We start from the raw sequence: 14,573 nt of genomic DNA, 5'->3' as shown, positions 1-14,573 counted from the left end.
AGTAGACAAGCAAGTGAAGGTGAGGGGTTGGGTTTTGAGTGGGAAGAGCCCATGGTCAAGAGAGTAAAAGAGGTAAAGATGGCCAAAAAGGAGATGTCCTGAAAGGGCAGTAGGAGACCTCCAAGAAGGAGGATTAGCGGCAAAGGGAACAAAAAAGGGTAAGTGTCATCTTGACAAGAATTTCAATCAGGTCACCCCCAAGGGGACTAAGAGACTTATCAGAGAGAAATGTCCCAAATCACAGAGGACAAGCATCCCTTTCCTCCTGGTGGGGGCCATGTAGGGCAAGAGAACATCCTGGCACACAGATGTGACTTTTTAGTTGTCCTACAGAGACAAAGCAAGAGGCTCTGGAGTGACAAGAGCAAGCAGAGGCGGAAACAACTTAAGAGGTGGACTGGGGAAAGCTTTTGGGAAAAGGGTCGCAAACAGGGCTTCCACCAGAGGGAGAATTCTAACAGAAGGAGGGGTAAGTGTCTTAGAAGGGAGATGCCTGCGTGGTGGGCACCCAGGAGAGCGTAGCAGGCTCGAGGGGCCAGAGAGACAAAGAGGACACTACTGAGTAGGCAAGGAGAGATGAATGTTGAGAGCAGGTGAAGGGAAGAAGGGCTAAAGAGGCTGTCTTAGTCAGTGTCCTAGAGCCATGAAGAGACACCATGGCCACTGCAACTTTTATAAAATAAAATAAATCATTGCCAGGTGGTGGTGGTCCATGTCTTTAATCCCAGCACTTAGGAGGTAGAGGCAGGCAAATCTCAGTGAATCCAAGGCCTGTCTGGTCTGCAGAACAAATGCCAGGGCATCCAGGACTGTTACACAGAGATACCCTGTCTCAAAAAAATATAATAACAATAATAAAACAGTTAATTGGGGCTTGCTTAGTTTCAAAGTTTCAGTTCATTATCATCACAGTCAGGAGCATGGTGGCATGCAAGCAGACAGATACTAGAGAATTGACTGAGATCAGGATCTGTAGGCATCTGGAAGAGAACCACACTGGGCCTGGAATGGGCTTTTGAAACCTCAAAGCCCCTCCAGTGACATACCTTCCTCCAACAACGCCACCTCTACTCCAACAAGGCCTTACTTCCTAATCCTTTTAAATATTGCCACTCCCTGATGACTAAGCATTCAAATATGGGAGCCTGTGGGAGCCATTCTTATTCAAATCACAACAGAAGTGGAATTTGGTGGGTGACAGAAGCCAATGTGGGCAAGTGATCTGCAACAAAAGGGCAAAAATCATCAATTTGGTTCAATTAGGAGAGGTGACCACCTTGGAAGGGGTCTCATACATGCTTTTCCCAGGTTTTGGCACCAGATGAATGCAAGGGAGGCAGAAATAGCTGCTCCATGGGCGAAAGGGGGAAAGTTTATTTCATATGCAAAGGCTCTCAGGGAAAGCAGAGAGAAACGCCAGGGGGGAAATCTTCAGGGTTCTAAGGGAATGGTTACTGGAAGAAGAGGAGCCTGTGAGCCAGGGCGGGAGGCTTTAAAGTATGTAATGTATGTAATGAGTACTTGTGAGTGGGAGCTGAGGGAGTCTAGAGGTTAGCAGAGACTCCAATCCTGCTGATAGAAGCCACAGGCATATGCTAATGAGAGCCACGTGCTCCTTTTGTTAAAAATGAGGAGGAGGACTCCTTCTGGCAAGAAAGAACTAGCTTGCCAAGTCCCTGAGGGTTGTTGGCTTTTGTCAAATTCCAGAATTTGGGGAAAGGAGTTTTATTGCAGGACATTTGAACACTGTGTGAAGATGTATTGCTGTGGTTGGTGAATAAAAAGCTAACCAGCGAGCAGCTAGGAAGAGGTTAGGCAGACTTCCAGGGACAGAGAGGACTCTGAGAAGAAAAAAGGCAGAGACAACAGGAGAAACAGAGAGGAAACAGGAGGTGCAAGTTGGAGGAGAGGTAATGCCACATGATAGAATGTAGATTAATATAATGGGTTAATTCAAGTTATAACAGCTAGTTAGGAACAAGCCTAAGATATAGGTCAAGCTTTCATAATTAATAAGAAGTCTCTGTGTCATTATTTGGGAGCTGGCTGGTGAGACAGAAAAAGACTCATAGGGTTTCTTGGGATCGGACAGTGTTATTTGTTGTTTTGTTGGTTACATATTGTTGTCAAGACTTGGTCTCACACTGTAATTCAGGCCTGGCTTATATATTCACTATGTAGCCCATACTATTCTCAAGCTCCTACCTCAGCTTCCTGAGTACTTGGATTATGTATATAATCTATCATATCTCATTTGTTATAGTATTATTTATAATGGTTAAATATTGGACCACCTTAGTGATATATAAGATATGGGTTAAATAAACTATCGTATGTCTGAGCAATAAAATATTACAGAGTCATGAAAAGGAATTGAGATCTCTGAGGTAGAGAAATTCCTAAGACCTTAAGTGGAAAAAGCAGAATGAATGCCAGATATAGTAGTGTACTCCTATAATTCCAGAACTGGAGAGGTAGAGGCAAGAGGATCAGGAGTTCAGGTTATCTTCAGCTATTTAGAAAGTTTGAGGCCAGCTTACATATATGCAGAGAATCATGTCTGTATATGTACATGTGTGAAAGTAGAAGCGAGACTATCGAAAGAAACAGAGTATTAATGAGGAGGGAAAGAAGATATGGGGATATGTTCAAAAGGCACATTTTATACATACTTGTATAAAAATGATCTAATGTGCCGCTCAAGCCTTTAATCCCAGAACTCAGGAGGCAGAGGCAGGAGGATCTCTGTGAGTTTGAGGCCAACCTGGTCTACGGAGTGAGTTCCAGGACAGGCTCCAAAGCTACAGAGAAACCCTGTCTTGAAAAACAAAACAAACAGAAAAAAAGAAAAAATTCAGGTTATAAAATCCCTTCTCCTAAAAGGTGTTTGTATATGATTGGTGTACAACTTTAATCCAAGCCTCAGGAAGCAGAGGCAGGCAGATCTCTGAGTTCAAGGCCAGCCTGGTCTCCAGAGCAACGAGGGCTACACAAGGAAACCCTGTCTCAACAAACCAAAAAGAATAAATAAATAAATAAATAAATAAATAATAAAAGATAATTAAAAGGCATGTGAATATTTATATGTATTTACTCTTGTGGGGAGATTGAATGTGGTCCCCCACTACCACAAATTGTATAGTCAAGTTTCCTGCATTGGGGGAAATCTCGGGGGTCAGCACAACCAGAGTGCAATGGATAAGCCTCGCCCTGGGAAAACCATCTTCATGATCACGGCATCTTCCCTGCCAGGTAAGAGCAAACATTATCAAAAGGAGAAACCGCAGGCTGTGAGATGTCTCCATGGGTAAAGTCTTTGCCAAGAAACCTGATGGCCCGAGTTCCTAACCCAGAAGCCACGAAAAGGTGAAAAGAGAGAACTCTACAGAATTGCCCTCTGTCCTCCTTGTGTACACATGCCCTTCTGGAGTAATAGTAAATAAAACTTTTTTATTTTATTTTTATTATTATTAGTAGTAGTATTTGTTTTTTCGAGACAGGGTTTCTTAAAAAAAAAACCTTCTTAAGAAAATAATAAATAGGGGCTGGAGAGATGGCTCAGTGGTTAAGAGCATTGCCTGCTCTTCCAAAGGTCCTGAGTTCAATTCCCAGCAACCACATGGTGGCTCACAACCATCTGTAATGGGGTCTGATGCCCTCTTCTGGCCTGCAGGCATATACACAGACAGACTATTGTATACATAATAAATAAATAAATATTTAAAAAAAGGAAAATAACAAATAAGTTAATAAATAATAAATAAAAAAATAAGTTAGAAAATAATAGAACTAAAAAATGTGACTTTTGGGGGTGGAAGCAGATGGTATAGGGGGCTGGGTAAAAATAGAACTGAGAGCTGGGCAGTGGTGGCACATGCCTAATCCCAGCACTTGGGAGACAGGCAGATCTCTGTGAGTTTGAGACAGACAGCCTGGTCTACAAGAGCTAGTTCCAGGACAGGCTCCCAAGCTAGAGAAACCCACACAATTTTTTTTAACCTTTTTGTTGTTGTTGTTTTGAGACAGGCTTCACTATATAGCCTGGAACTTAGAACTTGCAATGTGGGCAGATTGGCCTCAAACTAACACAAAACTGCCTATTTCTGCCTCCTGAACTCTGGGGTTAAAGGGCTGCACTACCATGCCTGTAAAAAAGGTAAAATCTCTAAAAAGTCTTTATAAATTTATTCCCAATTTAATAATATTAATCCCAATACTTTCTCCTGCCCACTAGGTGGCAGTGCTCTCTAAATTAACAGTAGGTCCTGACTCTGAAAGCCTCCTCCAGTTAACAGTCCTTTGGAGTTTTTCTCAAAGGCTGACCAAACTTAACTTTTGTTCACAGTTATGCAATATTCTTTCAAAAACAATGTTATGCAGTGTCTCGCTATGTAGTCCAGGCTGGCCGTGAATTCCCTAGGCAGCCTGTTTTGGCTTTCACCTCATATCCTCCTGCTTCTGCCTCCTATGAGCTAGGATTTCAGACATGCACCACCACAACCAGCTTGTTCTTTAGAAGTTTCATAACAAAGATGAATGCATCCTGTCTCCCTCCTCGTGAACTATATTAAAATAAACAGGATAACTGGAGTGGAAGGGGTGGACAGAGGCCATCTAGGTTTCTTGTCTCCCTCCAAACGGAATAAGGTTTCTGTAGCATTTTTTTTTCTTGGCTTGAAAAACATTAACATTTCTCAGGTATCCATTTCAATGTTTAACACGAAGTCAAGTGTTTTATTTTATCCCTTTCATAAAGCAAACAAATTCTGAGTAACAATCGTGTTCCAGGTATGTGAATTGGGAGACAGTTCTGCTGGCCTCCACGGGTAGACTGGGGGTCACCTGGCTGTCACCTTCTAAGGAAGGGAAGATTTGCTGTGGCTCCTGTTGACACAGCAGTGATTGTGATGGTTAACTTTAACTGCCCACTTAACACAGCTTAGAATCATTTGGGAAGAGAGATTCAAAGAGGGATTGCCCAGATGAGGGTGGCCTACGGGCATGTCTAGAGGGGGGATTAACTGTTGTAAGACTCAGCCTGAAAGTGGGTAGCACCATTCTGATGTGGGAGTCCCCTCTGTCTGCTGTGAACATGGTTTTTATTGCCATTGGCCCATGGCAATGCAGAATAGAGCTGGGTGGGGAAAGCTAAACTAAATGCAGGGAGAAAGAAGGTGGAGTCAGAGAGATACCATGTAGCTGCTGAAGGTAAAAATGGTACCCAGAACCATCAGGAAACTCCTTGAGGGGCCTCTCATAGGTCAAATGTGGTCCAGTCATTCCCAGTCACTGTGGAGGACATGCCTCCCCAGGAAAATTAGAAAATCCATGGCTGGAGAGATGGCTTAGAGGTTAAGAGCATTGCCTGCTCTTCCAAAGGTCCTGAGTTCAATTCCCAGCAACCACATGGTGGCTCACAACCATCTGTAATGGGGTCTGGTGCCCTCTTCTGGCCTGCAGGCATACACACAGACAGAACATTGTATACATAATAAATAAATATTTTAAAAAAGAAAGAAAATTAGAAAATCCAGTGCTTGTTAAAGAAGAAGAAAGAAGAGGAGGAGGAGGAGGAGGAAGAGGAGGAGGAGGAGGAGGAGGAAGGAAGGAAGGAAGGAAGGCAGGCAAAGAAAAAATACCATACTACTCTGGATGATAGAATAAACATATAGGATGAATCAAAAATTCCAGTAGAAAAAAGAAACATATATTCTGGCAGACTTCTATAAATAATCAAGGAACAAAACTAAGAGTACTAATTGAAGGAATATTGGACACATTCCCTTCGGTAGACTTCAGTGTAGGACAGTTCATGACAAGCATATTTGTCCTTATTCCCCCAGAGGCCATCAGCTTCCAAGCTAATGGTTAAATCATTTTTAACTAAGATTTTTATCATGTTGATCTCTGGCTCACTCCACATCATCTTCGGCCAAGCTTTGAGCATTTACAATTTTCTGACTAATGGCTGGAAGCTTGGTCAGAAGCGTCTGGAATCCTGGCGGTGGTAGAGCCTGCTATAACACTCGCAGCAGCTCTGAGGCTGTCCACGCACCGCGATTGTGTTTGTCGGGTGGTCTACACCGTTCTCAATATCACCTTGTGCTAATAACTTCAGCATCTTTTAAATCAGGCAACTTGGAAGGGCCAGCTCTCTCTTTAGCAAGCTTCTGATTGTTTCTTCAATTTCAAAGCGTGTTCTTGAAGTTGGGGTCTCTCTGCCTTTTGTGGTCGGAGTAGATGCAGTACCGGATGAAGAGGGCACCGCACACACCCGCGTCGATGGCACCCTTCTTTTGGGTACCAGACTGTATAAGAACAGAGATGGATGAGTACGAAGAATGCATGTGTTTATTTGTCTCTGCTCGTGACTGTGGATGTGATGTGACTAGGGACATGAAGTTCCTGTTTTGACATCTCTGCTCTGAGAAACTGTAACCTGGAACTGGGAACTAAAGTAAGCCCTTCCTCCGCTAAGCTGGTTTTTGGGTGTTTACCACAGCGGCAGAAATGCAATGAGAACCATGGTGGCTCTGCTCTTCTCAGCTCAACTAGAGAGCCTGCTTTGTGACTAAGAAACGAAGGCCTCGCAGACAGTGGTGGCGCACGCCTTTAGTCCCAGCACTGGGAGGCAGGGGCAGACAGCGCTTTGTGAGTTCAAGGCCAGTCTGGTCTACAAGAACTAGTTACAGAACAGGCTCCAGAACTACAGAGAAACCCTGTCTTGAAAAACAAAACAAACAGAGGGAGGGAGGGAGGAAGGGAGGGAGGGAGGGAAAGGAAAGCCTCTTGGGAAGAAGAGAATGAAGCATCGCGAGACTGTGGGAAATGAAGGAAACTGGGAAAGGGTGCCTCAGTTACTTTCCTCACAGTTGTGGCCAAACAGTTGACAAAAACGACTTAAGGAAGGAATGGTTTGCCTCATAGTTTGATGATACAGTCCACCAAGGTGGGACGGCACCGCAGTGAAAGCAACCTCCTCTCTATGTGGCAACGGGCCTGTGAGGAAACTGGTTACAGTTTGTCCATGGTCGGAAAACTTCAGAAGTACGAATGCTGGTGTCTGGCTCACTTGTTCCTTTGCCCTTTTTCATTCTGTCTGGGTTTCCAACCAAAGAATGGCGCCACCCACGGTCCAGGTGAGGCGTCTCTTCTCAGTAAACCTCCGTGGACGCACCTTCACTGACACACCCAGAAATGTGTCACTCAGGTGATTCTAAGTCCAGTGCAGCCGACCATGAAAACGAATTGCCACAGGGCACAATGGAGAATTCAGGACGGGAAGGAGTCTAGCCAGTCTGAGGCTCAGGAGAACCCTTCTAGATGCTGTGATATGTAAACTGATCATTGGCGCGTGAGGGAGTTGCACAAGCAGGGACCAGATGAACAGGGAGGGGTGAGGAGGGCTAAGAGATTGCAGGAGGCAATGGAGGAAAAACAACATCTTATTGGCCCTGTATCCCCACTGCCCCCCCCCCCACAACATCGAGCATACGATGACTGATTTAAATATTCCACAGAATAAAACTGATTCGGACCCTAATCCAATAGTATCACCCAGTGTAACCTTGTACAAACACACTCCTTATGGAGTCTTGTCATCCTCGCTGTGAAAGTGAGTATTTCGGGGGAGATTTGACTCAGGACCGGGGACCTACCAGGGAAAACCACCCACACTTAAGAAGGGCATGCGAGAGAGGCTGTGAAGCAGTCAAGTCAGGGCAGCATGGCATCTTGAAAGCAATCTAAGCTGCAAGGGCTGGAGAGAGGGCTCAGTGGTTAAGGGCACTGGCTGCTCTTCCAGAGGACCAGGGTTCAATTCCCAGCACCCACATGACAGCTCACATCTATCTATAATCCCAGTTCCAGGGCTTCTAACACCCTCACGCTCAAAGCTTCTAATTCTAGCTACCTGGGAGGCTGAGACAGGAGGACTGCAAGTTCAAGGTGCACCTGGGCTATGGAATGAGTTCAAGACCAACCTGGGCAACCCTGTCTCAAGAACTAAAAAGAGGACAGGACTGGGGGTATAACTTAGTGGGAAAATGTTTACTTAGCGGACACTAGGCCCAGTTTTCAATCTCCTGCAAAAGTAAAACAAATAAATATAAAAATAAATACATCCATTCCTTTATCAATAAGAATTTTCCATTGGAACTCTTTGATTAAGGAAGTCTTAATCAAAGGTAGCTAAGGAAGTCTTAGCGGTCTGATAGGATCAGGAGTCTCACGGATGTAGGTCAGGAAGAGAGTAGCATGTAAAACCTGCACAATCAGAAAACCCTAACTCTGCGGGTTCAATACCAGCACTAAAAAATAATATCTGGCAAACCAAAGAGGGGAAAATGTTTGAATATGTTTTTAATGATGAAAGAGAGGAGCCAGAGGGGCTAGAGAGATGGTTCAGTGGTTAAGAGCACTGACTGATCTTCCAGAGGTCCTGAGTTCAATTCCCAGCAACCACATGGTGGCTCACAACCATCTGTAGTGAGATCTGGTGGCCTCTTCTAGCTTGTAAGGACATGCAGACCAGGACACTGTAAACATAATAAATGAATATATCTTTTTAAAAAAAAAAAGAAAGGAAGAAGCCGGGTGGTGGCGCACGCCTTTAATCCCAGCACTTGGGAGGCAGAGGCAGGCGGATCTCTGTGAGTTCGAGACCAGCCTGGTCTACAAGAGCTAGTTCCAGGACAGGCTCCAAAACCACAGAGAAACCCTGTCTCGAAAAACCAAAAAAGAAAAAAAAAAAAAAAAAAGAAATAAAGGAAGGAAGAAAGGATCCAGTAGATGCAAAGCAGTTGAGGGTGGCCAGGGAAAGACAAATAACCTATGAAAAAAGCATGAGCTGAAAACGGGAAACCAGAAGAGGTATTCCTGGGCATGTATCATATAGAGAGGGTGGATTGTTTTTAGCACACATGCACACACACCATATGACAAAATTATTTTCAGAAATAAGTGTGAAATGAAGCAGGGACTAAATTCTAGGCGGTAAGAAAGAAAGAAATGCAGAAAGAGAAAACGTTCTGGGTGCTTCCTGGCCCTCACCAGATAACGTCCTGCTATGTATGCCACCATGGGATGTTGCCAGCAAGAAAAAAAAAAAAAAACATGCATCCCTTTGACCTTGGGCCAGAAACTGTTGGCTCAAAGGAGGTCAACTGTACCAGGAAATCTAGGATCTGGCTATGAAGGAGTGTCCTTTTATTTCAAGACAGATCCTTGCTATGTAGCTCAGACTGGCCACAAATTCACAATCCTCTGCTCCTGCCTGCCGAGTATTGGATTTACAAGCATGTGCCACCACATCAAGCAGAGCTTCTGTGTTGGCATCACCTTTCCTACAAAACAATCCATTTAATCCCTCTAAGAAAGTTGCCTCTAGCAAGACAACCGTCAGAAGACACAGCTTCTCCACTTCCCAGCCTCCAGATCCATGGGCATGTCCCTTTCATTTCTTCATAAAGTTCTCCTCGTAACAACATAAAATGGACTAAGACATTTGGTGGTTCAGTTAAAATTGCAAAAATCTGCTATTGAACTTGTTCCGTGGCTACCAAACTGGAATATGACACAGCTTCTAAAATTATGGGTCACCCTATAATTTTAGACCCCTATAATGAGGATCATATTACTGAGGTTGGAGCGGTCACAAAAATTGGTACTATAAAAAAGTTTTTGACTACACAATGACCAAAATTAATTCAAAATCGAGGACATTGTGAATTTGAGATGTGGTGGCAGAGCTCGTCCATGTTGACCTGTATGTGTCCCAGCAGCTGCCTTGTATCAGTTTCTTAAACAGTACCAGCTAGAGACTGAGTGTTCAAAGACCTGAGCCTAAGGGGGCATTTCTCATTTACATAACCACAGTTCTAAACATATCTGTGCACTTTGCAGTGTGCATGCCGTCATGATATGACACCAAGGAATTCTGCCTCCAACACCTCAGCTCAGATGTGAGATTATAGCACACTGGGATATTGTTTTTTGTTGTTGCTGTTTTGTTTTGTTTTTGTTATTTTGGTTTTTCAATACCTTGTTTCTCTATGTTGCCATGAAATTCGCTTTGTAGACCAGGCTGGCTTTGAACTCAGAGATCCGCCTGCCTCTGTCTCCCAAGTGCTGGGGCTAAAGGCATTCACCACCTCCGTCCAGCAATACTTACTGGTTTATTTATACAAATTTTTTTGTTCTTACAAAAACATAATAGTTTAATTATGGAAAATTTTCAATATTTTTCTACCAACACTCCTCAGTATGTATCAAATTAATGCACCTTTAGATTGCATTGTATTAGAATGTCTGATTTTAAAAAATTATTATCAATACTGTGTGTGTGTGTGTGTGTGTGTGTGTGTGTGTGTGTGTGTGTGTGTGTGCATGCGGAGGTAAGACAGAGGACAACCTTGTGGCATTGTTTCTCTCCTTATACATTTGCCTGAGTTCGGAATCAAACACAGGTAACCAGCCTTGTGTGGCAAGCATTTTACCCTCTGAGCCGTCTCCTTGGGCCATGTTTCAGTTTTGACAGTGCCGTTTGAGTTCCTGACTTGAGTTTCATTTACATGAAGCAGTGTTCTCCGCACTGATAATCATAAAATAAAACATGATGCATTGAAACTGGGCACAGGAGTGCACTCAGAAGAGAGAAATAGGAGGCTCGGGATTTCAAGGTCATCCTTAGCTGCATAGTGAGTTAAGGCTAGCCAAGGCTAGGGGAGACAAGGAACAAACAAAACGTACAGTTAAGATGATTGCAGGAGGAAACCATGTGAGAGGGCCTGTACACACAGTGATGAGAACTTTAGAAGTCTATCTAAAAACCAAACCAGACACAAGCAAACAATAAGAGCAAGAAGACTGTGCTTAGTGTCAGAGCACTTGTTTTGCATACATGAGGTCCTACACTCAATCCCCAGTTCTTTGAGAAGGCAAAAAACAAAGTTATTAAAATGTGAAACTACATTTGAGAATGCTGAGGCAGGAAGATTTCTAAGATTCAGGGTCACTCAGTGTTATATATTGAACCATAGCCCTCTTAGGGTTACATAGCAAGACCCTGTCTCAAAAAACAAAGGGGGGGGGGGGCTGAAGAGATAGCTTAATGCTTAAGAGCACTGGCTGCTGTTCCAGAGGTTCTGAGTTCAATTCCCAACACACGGTGGCTCACAACCATCTCTGATACCCTCTTCTGGCATAAACTTGTACATGCAGATAGAGCACTCATACACATAAATCTTTGTTAAACAAACAAACAAACAAACAAACAAACAAACAAGGGGGCTGGAGAGGTGACTTAGTGGTTAACAGTGCTTGCTGCTCTTTCAGAAGACTCAGGTTCAATTCCTAGCACCCGAGTGGTAGTTCATGGTCGTCTGTAACTTTAGTTTCAGGTAAAGAAGCACAGGCTGGCCTCTGCAGACATTGTGTATGCAAGCGATGCACAGACTTACATGCAGGCAAAACACCCATAGACATAAAATTAAATTGAAACAAAATAAAACAACCAAACAAAACTGCATTTGAGTTTAACAGGAACAGGACAAGCAATATTCTGCCGTTTTGAAAGCATTGCCTTAAATGCTAAAAGAACAAAAAAGCAATAATAAACCATTAGCATTCTTCATCCTCTTTGTCAAGCCATGTGTTTACTAATCTGCAAAATCCTAGCAGCAGTGAGTGAAGCTGAAACCCCAAAAGACACTGTGTGCTACAGCAGATGCTGTGCAGGAATTGAAGCAGCTGGCGATAGACAGAGCATGCCTTTGAGGCAATCACCTTGGTTCCTTTTCCTATCACTCTGATAAAACGCACCGACAAAAGTGACTTATGGGAGAACAGTTTATTTGTGGCTGACAATTCAAGGTACAGGTCATCATGGAAGTTCAGGCAGCAGGAACCTGGACAGCTGTTTGCATTGCTTCCATAGTCAGAAACAAACACAGGCTGCTGTTCACATCCCCCCTCTCTGTTTATATTCCAGATCCCCTGCCCACGAAATGGTGCCACCTCTAATTAACATGGATCTTCGCACTTCAGTTCATGAAACCAAGATAATCCACCCCCCAAGCAAGCCCAACAGCCCATCTCCTAGGTGACTATGGCTTCTGTCCAGTTTATGATTGACACTGACCTTCAACACTGCAGGAACTAGGATGTGTCTCCTGTGTTTCTGCAGCAGCTTTTTTTCTTTAGCTTCCTGTTCCTTTAAATTTCCTTTTTGGTTTTATATTAGAGATAAGTCTGAAGAAGTACAGGTTGGCCTTGAACGCCTGACCCTCTTGTGCCAGCCAGGTGTGGGGATTACAGGCGTGTGCCATCATACCCTTTTAGTAAATTATTATCCTGAATCAATCTTTATCAGTTCAGGTTTGGGAAATACTGCCCCTCCCCATCAATCCTTCAGTTTATCACATTGTTCTTAACAGGACATAAACTAAATCACCTCCTTATTAGTCCTGCTGCCAAGAAAAAGTAAAAATGCACCTTACCAGCTTGGTGTGGTGGTGCACGCCTTTAATACCAGCACTCAGTGGGCAGAAACAGGTGAATCTCTGAGTTCAAGGCCAGTCTGGTCTACAATGTGAGTTCCAGGACAGGCGGGGCTACACAAAGAAACCCTGTCTCAAGCAAACAAAAGATGCACCTTTCATCTTGGTGTGAAATTGAGCACACAGGAGGCCCAGTGTTCTATACTGTTGTCCCCCCTTCCTTGTCCTGTGTGCCTTGGAGACCTTTTCAAATGGTATGTGTAGCTGCTCCTTCAGCAGTTTAAAGCTGTATGAAACTCTCTTGTGTAGATGTATTAATACTATGATTTTTTTCTTGGTAATCAGATTTTTTTAACATGCCATCATGCTATGAACTTACTTTTAGTTCAGACAATGGAGCCAGATTGACTGGGTTTAAATCTCATCTTGGGTTTGGTCTGACTTGGCCTTGCACAGGTTTGGGGCGCTGCGACGATTGTGTGCTCACACAAGTCCAGAAGATGTTTTCTTGTGCTCATCCGCAGCCTGTGACTCTTACACTCTTTGCACCTCCTCTTTCAAAATGATCCTTGAGCCTTGGGAGGGGGTGCATGCAGCATGTGCATTCCCTTTAGGGTTGAGCCTTCTGTAGTCTCTTTGTTCTTCAACCAGTTGTAGGTCTGGGTTAATTACCATCTATTGCAAATAGAAGCTCCTCAGGGGGCTGAGAGATGCGTTGATTTCTATGTGTATTCCAAATGAAGCAAACAGATCTTTTTTTTATTTTTAATGTGCTTGTGTTTAATATACTTGCATGCACAGAGGCCAGAGGCCAGTCTCCAGTGTCATATCTCAGGAACCATCCACTTTTTAAAAATTTGAAATTACTTTTACTTATTTACTATGGCAGGTGTCGGGTGGGGAAGGGAATGGGTAGAGAGTCTCCTGCCTCTGCCTTGTGAATACTAGGATTATAGGCATGTGCCACCACACCTGGTCTAATAGTTTTTGTTGGTGGTGGTGTTTTAGTTGTTGTTATTCTTAAAGATGTATTGTGTGTCTCCCGTGGTTCTGCGTGTAGGTATGTGCACATGAGTGGCCAGTGCTTTGTAGACAGAGGGCTCTCCATGGTGCTTTAGCGAGCCACCTCAAATGGGTACTAGAAAACAAACCCTGGTCCTCTGCAAATTAAGAGTCGTATGTGCTCTCTCTGTCACCAGCAAGCAGTTGTTGAGTGTACTTAGTCCCCAGAAGTCATTGTGAGCTAGCTACAGCTTAGCTAGTCTGTTCACTTACAGGCATATCTCAAACCTAAGAGAAGCCAGCCACATGTCCAGTAAGCTTTGGGGCAGTGTCTACTGGGAAAGAAAAGTGTCCCCTGAGAAGAACAGCGCCCAAAGGACTCACGTTTTCTGCCTTTACGCTGTGATGTTAGGGACCGCTGCAACTGTTTCAAAGTCAAGAATCGCCAAGAGCCCCTGGTGTATGCATTCCATGAGACTCTTGGAAGGTTTGGCTCCACTAAACTTCATAAGCCAAATAAAAAACGTTTGATACATTAAAAAAAAAAAAAAGAATCGCCAAGAATAAGAAGTGCCAGAGCAGGAGGAAGGAAGGATGCCAGCTAACGAGTTGCACTGTGACTCATGTTCTCACTTCCGACTTTCATTTCTTCCTGCGGGTCTGCTCTGCGAAGAAGTCATGATTAATCTGGTTTGGCACAGCATGCCTCTGCAAAGCCGCTCGCCGTCTTTATAGTTTAGCTATTTCGCTGGGAGGAAAGGGGGCTACTTGGTTTTGTGCTAAAAACCTCCCAAGCAGAGAACCATACAGGCTTCCTTCTCATCACATAAATGACCCCACTGTTCGGTTTCTGGCACGGAATTCCAGACTATTGGAAGTGGTGGTACGGTGATACGAAATGGTTCTGGAAGGCCGGGCGATGGTGGCGCACGCCTTTAATCCCAGCACTTGGGAGGCAGAGGCAGGCGGATCTCTGTGAGTTCGAGACCAGCCTGGACTACAGAGCTAGTTCCAGGAGAGGCTCCAAAGCCACAGAGAAACCCTGTCTCGAAAAACTAAAAAAAATAAAAAAAA

General features: G+C 44.0%; 1 non-coding gene and 1 pseudogene across 1 annotated transcript; both read right to left on the bottom strand.

The window, feature by feature from the left end:
- Nucleotides 1-3,098: 3,098 nt before the first annotated feature.
- LOC126501887 (U1 spliceosomal RNA) lies at nt 3,099-3,260 on the bottom strand. The gene has a single exon (XR_007591820.1). It is a non-coding gene; the product is annotated as a U1 spliceosomal RNA (small nuclear RNA).
- A 2,652-nt stretch (nt 3,261-5,912) lies between these two features.
- The window catches only part of LOC126501639 (mitochondrial import receptor subunit TOM20 homolog), a 16,683-nt pseudogene continuing 8,022 nt past the window's right edge, over nt 5,913-14,573 (bottom strand).

This window comes from Alexandromys fortis, unplaced genomic scaffold, assembly GCF_014885135.2.
Source record: "Alexandromys fortis isolate MF-2015 unplaced genomic scaffold, M_Fortis_MF-2015_v1.1 scaffold_5, whole genome shotgun sequence".
In the NCBI taxonomy this organism is placed as follows: domain Eukaryota; kingdom Metazoa; phylum Chordata; class Mammalia; order Rodentia; family Cricetidae; genus Alexandromys; species Alexandromys fortis.
This window is presented reverse-complemented; position numbering and strand designations above follow the sequence as displayed.